Genomic DNA, 8,660 nt, shown 5'->3' with positions numbered 1-8,660 from the left:
CTTTGGTTAATTAGCATGAAATTCAGCTGGCAATGATCAGCCTAAAGGGAGGGAGGAACAATTCTTATTTTTATATTTTACATTCATACTGTAATCACATTCCTAGTGTAGCTATACAGATGCTAATTAACTTGAGGAAATATTGTACATCTCATAACAAGAGCTGACCAGAGGACATCAATATTGTTTCGTGGCAACTTTTGAGGTTACAAAATTTTTGTTCCGCACTGGAGTGAAAACAAAAAAAACCTTCTGAACATTTTCACAAAAATGGAATTCTATCAAAATGTCTATTTTCGGATCAAAACCTGGGTGCTGTGTGTATTGTTTAAGGCACTCACATGGTATGTAGGAGATTGAGGTTCAAATCTCCACTCTGCATTATTCAGAGAAGAGGTTTTCTTCCTAGATCACTCTGAATCAGACAGAGCGGAGACTTGAACCTGGGTTTGCTACACCCCTGGCCAGTGCCCTATCCACCAGGCTATTGAGTGTGAAAGAGTCTTGTTCTGGCTCTTCTTCTTCCCCTGCCTTTTCAATCCCCATCACCCTTTCAGTTCAAGTTTTTCTTGAAACCAATATATCTCTGCAAATTGAAATACATTGGCATTGGCAAAACAGCATATTTTGGTGAAATCTCTTTTTTCAAAAATGTTCCAATTAGTTCAACTCATAACAAAAAGACAATTAATGAGGATAAAATTCTGTGTGGTTTTGTACTCTGTGGATTGTCCATAAGCCATTAAGTGAGGGGATGTCTACACATAGAGTAGCCATTTTATGTGGCTAAGGATCTGGGATCAGAAAAGAATATAACTTTTCATGAAGCCAGTATTAGCAACTCTCATGATGTTATCATAACTAGCCATTTTGGTTTTTTAACCTTTCTCATGAAAATATGATGAAAGGTGCCAACTCACAAATTTCCCCTTATTCAAAATGGCCATTATCTCCTATTACTCTCAATGGGGCTGAAACCAGCAAGATGGTTGCCATTTCCCTACAATCTGTCTGCATGTGGAAGTGAAGCTTTAATAAAGTTGGCTGCCACTTTCCATTGTTTTCAATGAGACTGAAGCCATGCCCACAGGCCAAATGGCTGCTACACTATAGTTCAGAGGGCTAGACAGGACACAGGGACTGTAAGGAGCAGCAGAGACACTGTGAAAGGTGAATGGGGAGAGTGAGGTAGCTCAGGAGGCAGATGTAGGTGTTGCAGGGGAATTGGGTGCAGGGGTATGTGAAGGGCAGGAGGGAGGATGAGGGGGGTAAACAGCGAGTTTGAAATGGAGGGAGTTGGGTGGCAGCTCTCCCAGCATGGGGGATCATACTGGAGAAGGGTGGGGTCACGGGGTTGCCTCCAAGCGGCCAAAGGATGGCCGTGTTGCCAACAAATTGATCACAAGTCATGGGATTTTGGAACCTTCAGGAGGAGCTCTCATAGAATGCAAGAAGTTCCTCCATTCCCTCAGTTGTCAGGGCTGGGCAGAGCTCTTTGCACGAGCCTCAGAACTATGGACAGAGACTTGCACTGCTACTGAGACCTGACTTCAGTATATGGTGCTAGAGGGTCATGGGGCAGCAGGAGACAGGGCAGAGTGGAGTCAGGAGAAGGTTCTACAGGGTTTGGGCCCCAGGCTCAGTCACAACACTTACCTCTCACTGTCTTGGGCCTTGTTTGCATGGGATCTGGGCAGAGAAGAAGCCTCAAGGGGTAGCAAGGCAGGGAGGGGGGAAATTAGAAGATTGTGCCACTGGGTCTGGGGAAGGGGAGAAGCCTTGCGGGGGCAGCAGGAGCCAGGGGAGGGGCTAGTCACATCAGTAATAAGAGAACTGCCATACATTTCCTGTCTTAGGAGTGAAGAGAAGGTAAGTGTAATGTTTCTTTCTGAGCAGCTAGGGGAGAAGCATGTGGTTTTTGTGGTTGACTTCTCAACCTGAAATTTTCATACACGCACACAGCCAGAAGTGTAGAACAGAGTTTAAAAAGTCAAAAGACAGACTAAAAGAAATGTTGCAATAATGATTTTAATATCTCTGTCATCACAAATTATATCTTATGGGGTTTTTTGGGGGGGGGGGAGGGTTGGATCTCACTTTTTTGATCTCTTGAGGTTGGCAACATTGGATGTCTGTGGGAAGGGGCAACCTGAACACCAACAAAATCTAAACTGTGTTAAATTGGAAGTACATGAAGATTAGCAGTGGAGCTATCCCTGGTAGGTTGCAGACTGACTTAACACAATGACATTTGGTAAACTGAATACTTCTCCAGCCCTGTCTCTGAGTATTAGGACTTGTTGGGCATAGAGCCTTGACCTCTCTTCTACTGATCTGCTTCCAAATAGGGCATACACTAATAAATGGAAAGAGAATTATGAAATAGGTTGAATTGTATGTTCATATTTCTATATAGGTTGCCCAGCTAACTACCTCTCTGGTATGAGTGTAAACTCTTGTAAGGTTGTTTTTTTTCCCCTGCAACTACTGAAGTTTGTACCAAAGTCTGTACCACTGACTTCAATAGTGTAGGATCAGGCCTTTATTTCTGTTCTTCACCTGCCCCTGTGAAGACAAAGCTGGTCATCAAGAAAGGAACCCTCTACCCTCTATCCTTTGAATCTTCGTAATAGAGAGGGACTGTGTAGCCCTCGCTTGGACTGAGTAAAGTAGGTTTGGATAAATATTTATGATCCAATTTTCTAGCCATAGAGACAATGCATGCAAGCTTAAAATAGTTCATAACAGAACTAGGCCAAAGGAGGAAGAATGTCAAAGATGAAAGATCACAAAGATGATCAAGAGGGCCAGACTGTCTGCTCTAATATGGGTGAGAAAGTGAGTGTATTCTCCATTCGTAGAAGATAATCAGAATCTTAGTGCTTGTTCTCAACACAGGAAAATAATTGGAGTGTCTTGAATATTAGTTACTACACACAAACAGTGGTAACTAATTCTAAACAGTCTAGCTAAGATTAACTCCCACCCACCAATCCTTCCAATAAAACCCCCTGTGAATGTCCATTAGGATTCTAAAGTGAATTTCAACTGGGCCATGTTACTTTTTTGTGTTGATTTCTTGCAAAAAGTGTTTTTTTCATTTTAAAGGTTCAAATATTTGTCAAAAACCAGCTTTGAGTGGTATGTTTGCTGGTAAAATTTGCAGTTAGCTAACCACCACAGTGCTATGTGTCATTCAATCAGGGAACAGAAATAATACCATGTAGCTTGAATAGCTAACCCACATGTTACAGGTTGAGACTAGTTACAATGAACCTGTGTGTAAATAATCTGAAGACCAAGAATTATTACTGAAGAAAATATAATTTTGAATGCTGAATACATTTGAGAATTTCACTATATTTTCACAGTTGAAACCTACTGTAATCAGTGGGAATTATTCCATTAACTTCAATAGCCTTTGGGTCAAACTCTTAAAAGAAGACCACAAAAACTGTGGAATCAAAAATGAGTTGCAAATTATTCATACAGCTCTAGTGAATCAGCTTTGTCACGGCAGCCTCTGCATATAGGCACATATTTAAGATTCACAGTGGGTGAACTATCTGGCTACTTTACAGTCCATGAATCCAAATTCTAGAAAGGTCAGCCAACTATAATGGTTATATGTGCACTGAAAAATTAAGCAATTCACCACGAAAAACAAATGTGCTTAACAGTTGATGTGGCATAAGGAGTAAACTGGTATCTTGCTTCCATTATGCCTTGAAATTACTGGTGCAGTTTAAGAAAAAAAAGTGGTTTCCAAGAGAATAAGAATTGAAATGACATTGACTGTTAAATGAGCTAAAAGTTTGTTCTTCATTATGTTCTCAGCATTATTTAGATCACAGCATGTATTTGGAAGATAACAAACACAATATTATATTTCATGTATCTGGTAATTAATACTGTCTTTTTATATGTATCCATCCATATCCTGTCATTTATTTAAATTGACTTTTTCAATTAAGAAGCCCCGATAGTGTCAAAAATTCAAAGCATGCTGTCCATTTAACAAAAATCTGGGATTTTCTGCAGTTTCAGACACAGATAAGAGTCTTCATTCTGGAAAGACTACATTTCAAAAAATTATAAAACCATTTAGAATAATTTTCCTGGTAGGATAGCCAACCCAAAAAAGCAGGAGAAGTTGGCTAATAAAGGCATGCTATGATTTAAAGTACGTTAATGCCCTAACCTAATGCTTTAATTTCACCTAATCTAAGCCAACTAATCTTATTTTCAATGAACATATAACTTCATAAACACTTTTCCTCATTACCCATGTGATTATAGTATAGCAAAATATCCATTTTCCATTTGAAACAAAACTTGCCAACACTAATATACTTGTCCATGAAATTAATCCTGAAAGGAAAGAAGATATGCTATGCATTTTATTGAAAATAAAGAATAGTTAGTTACAACAGTCCAAAATTAAAGCTCATTGTAGAGATACCCTGAGCCTCTGTTTGCCAGAAGCTGGGAATGGGTGACAGGGCATGGATCACTTGATGATTACCTGTTCTGTTCATTCCCTCTGGGGCACCTGGTATTGGCCTGTGTTGAAAGTCAGGATACTGGGTAAGATGGACCTTTGGTCTGACTTGGTATGGCTGTTCTTATGTTCAGAAATCTAGTAATCAACAGTTTGTGGAAACAGAACAATGGGGCTGATTTTGCTGAAGATTATATTTAGTTTGCACCAGTGTAGCTTCATTTACTTCAACAGAGTTATTCTTAATTTGCATGAGCATAAAGAAAATCTGTCTCAGTAGCTTCATTTGTGAACCTCTTTTTTTAACATTGTATCTAATCTTTTCTTGACTGAGGGCCAAGTTCTGCTGTTATACTGATGTAAATCTCCTTTGAAGTCACTGCAATTCAATTCAATGATTCAATATTGATTAGTGTGAAAGAGATCAGAGACTGGTTCTAGAGTTATGTGAAGTGAGAATCAGGACAGAATTTGGCTCGCTGTTCTCAGTCTTTCTCCAGGATGTGATTGTTCCTTTATTTTTGTGAGGGATTTTTGGTTCTTAGATAATAAAACTACAGTTTTACACTGGAGATGATTAATTCACCCTTGAACAGTATGTGTGTGTACCATTTAAATTTCAACTAAAGTTCACAACATAAGGAGGATAGGCCTTTTATTCTTCTGACAGGAGTAAATTTCAGCCGAAGTGCTAGATTGTCCCTGTGAGGGAGGATGTTAGTGAGATTCCCAAACCTGAGCCGTCTTTGGTAGGTGACAAATCTGAGGAATTTTCACAGATTGAAGTGTCACTAGAGGAGGTTTTGGAATTAATTGAGAAACTTAACAGTAAGAAGTCACCAGGACCAGATGGCATTCACCCAAGAGTTCTGAAAGAACTCAAATGTGAAATTGCGGAACCATTCACTATGGTTTGTAACCTGTCCTTTTAAATCAGCTACTGTACCCAATGACTGGAAGATAGCTAATGTAACGCCAATATTTAAGAAGGGCTCTAGAGATGATCCGTGCAATTACAGACCGGTAAGTCTAACATTAGTACCGGGCAAATTAGTTGAAACACTAGTAAAGAATAAAATTGTCAGACACATAGAAGAACATAAATTGTTGGGCAAAAGTCAACATGGTTTCTGTACAGGGAGATCATGTCTTTCTAATTTATTAGAGCTCTTTGAGGGGGTCAATAAACATGTGGACAAGGGGGATCCAGTGGACATAGTGTACTTAGATTTCCAGATAGAATTTGACAAGGTCCCTCACCAAAGGCTCTTACATAAATTAAGTTGTCATGGGATAAGAGGGAAGAGCCTTTCATGGACTGAGAACTGGTTAAAAGACAGGGAACAAAGGGGAGGAATAAATGGTAAATTTTCAGAATGGAGAGGGGTAACTAGTGGTGTTCCGCAAGGGTCAGTCCTAGGACCAATCCTATTCAACTTATTCATAAATGATCTGGAGAACGGGGTAAACAGTGAGGTGGCAAAGTTTGCAGATGATACTAAAATGCTCAAGTTAGTTAAGACCAAACTAGACTGTGAAGAACTTCAAAAAGATCTCACAAAACTAAGTGAATGGGCAACAAAATGGCAAATGAAATTTAATGTGGATAAATGTAAAGTAAGGCACACTGGAAAAAATATATATACATACATATATACATACAACTATACATACAATATGATGGGGGCTAATTTAGCTACAACTAATCAGGAAAGAGATCTTGGAGTCGTCATGGGTAGTTCTCTGAAGACGTCCATGCAGTGTGCACTGGCAGTCAAAAAAGCAAACAGGATGTTAGGAATCATTAAAAAAGGGATAGAGAATAAGACGGAGAATATCTTATTGCCCTTATATAAATCCACGGTATGCCCACATCTTGACTACTGCGTACAGATGTGGTCCCCTCATCTCAAAAAAGATATACTGGCATTAGAAAAGGGCAACTAAAATGATTAGGGGTTTGGAATGGGTCCCATATGAGGAGAGATTAATGAGGCTAGGACTTTTCAGCTTGGAAAAGAGGAGACTAAGGGGGGATGTGATAGAGGTATATAAAATCATGACTGGTGTGGAGAAAGTGAATGAGGAAAAGTTATTTACTTGTTCCCATAATATAAGAATTAGGGTCAACCAATGAAATTAATGGGTAGCAGGTTTAAAACAAATAAAAGGAAGTTCTTCTTCACTCAGCGCACAGTCAACCTGTGGAACTCCCTGCCTGAGAAGGTTGTACAGGCTAGGACTATAACAGGTTTAAAAGAGAACTGGATAAATTCATGGAGGGTAAGTTCATTAATGGCTATTAGCCAGGATGGGTAAGGAATAGTGTCCCTAGCCTCTGTTTGTCAGAGGGTGGAGATGGATGGCAGGAGAGAGATCACTTGATCATTAACTTTTAGGTTCACTCCCTCTGCGGCACTGGCATTGGCCACTGTCGGTAGACAGGATACTGGGCTGGATGGACCTTTGGTCTGACCCAGTATGGCCATTCATATGTTCTTGAGGCACAGCCCTGTATGGACAGTACTGTGGAGTGTACCACTGTGGTCTCAGTGGAGAGAATGGAAATCCCAGGGAACCCATGTACAAAGGGAAGGAACCTGCTGCTATACCTTTTTTGGGGTGTAATTACTTCATCACACCTAACCATCTCCTCACTCCTCCTTTGCCCCGTGGAGCCCTCCCCTTCACTTCACAGAGCAGAGGAAATGCCATTTGGGTCCATGTGTAGGCCACATAGATTAGCAGGAATGCTCCTTTTGGAATGCTCCGCTTCCCCATTTCACATCCTCAGTCAGAATATGGCTCTTCAAAATTGAACAGATTCATGCTATCTCTGGTTTTATTTTATTTTTTTTAAATGCCACTATTTAATATTGCACTATTCTTCACACAGTACATGGCCTCTGCTCTACCACAATAGTGAAGTTATAGCCCTGTAACTTTGTCTAGCTAGTAGTGCATTACTGCACATGAACTATACTCCGCATGGAGTTTAGGATTCTTAAAAGAATGCTTGTATTCTTTCACACCTACGGAAGTGACTGGCACAGCAGCCCCTTGAAGCTGACATAGCAACATTCTTCCCTACACGTTGTGCTGATGTGTACACTTCCTTTCAGTCCACTTACTCGTTACCATAAATGAAAGGGGCACACATGAATGTTAGGGTTGTTTTCCCTGCATTGTTTGTATTTCTATTTCAGATGTATTTTAACTGCATATATAGCTTATCTTTTTTTTCCCCCAAGCCTTTTGTTTATTGGGGAAAAAATGCCAACATAATTATTATTTACTGCAAGTGTTCACAATTCGTCACAAACGATAAATTATGTAGGGAAAAAGTCATCTTTTGATACCCATAGGTTGAACAGCGCAATTACTGTTGCCTAATGAACAGTTCAAGAGCAATGATGGCTCTACTTTTCCATTAAGCACTAGTTTTATTGTCATTGTTCTTTATTTAATCAGTGTTTATAACGTACATTTCTCTTATACCGCATCTCCAGCTCAGTGAAATATTGTGCAAACTCTCTCTTATTAAACACTAATTGCTTCAGAGTTTTAGCACTTTGGTTAGAAAGGCTGGCAGATGACAGTACATCCCATAGCTGACTGTCTTCATAAAAGCAGAAGGTCATACATTTTTGGAAGTCTATAAAAATTCATTGTTGTACTCAAATCCAATATATAAATCCCATGAACATGCACACATTACAAAGTTGAAATATTTATGAAAATTAATTTCACTCCATCAAGGTGCTCTTTGCAGAGGCTCAGGCATTTGTTAACCTTAAACAAAACCATTTGTGAAAGCTGGAAACCCACGCTGGCTATTGATTTCAATAATACATTTTTAAATACATTCATTGACCCATCCTAGTCTTCCTTTGTATTAAGAGTTGGAAGAGATTATTTGTAATTTCCAGTTACTGTGACTTGTCTAACTGCTAACTGACTGTAATTTGTTATATTTGTAGTTTAAAACAAAGAGGGGATGAAAAATGAATATGCACTTAAGTCACATTGAGTTTTAACTGCTTGCAGAGTTCTTATTGATGGTGAACATGGGTGAACATATGAACAGTTGTGATATATGGCCCACGTATGGATACACCTCCTTAATAGTGAATTTCAGCATTAACTAGTGAAGCAGCTA

The sequence above is a fragment of the Caretta caretta genome, chromosome 1, assembly GCF_965140235.1.
Source record: "Caretta caretta isolate rCarCar2 chromosome 1, rCarCar1.hap1, whole genome shotgun sequence".
Classification (NCBI taxonomy): Eukaryota; Metazoa; Chordata; order Testudines; family Cheloniidae; genus Caretta; species Caretta caretta.
The sequence above is the reverse complement of the archived record's forward strand: the minus strand, read 5'-3'. Positions refer to the sequence as shown.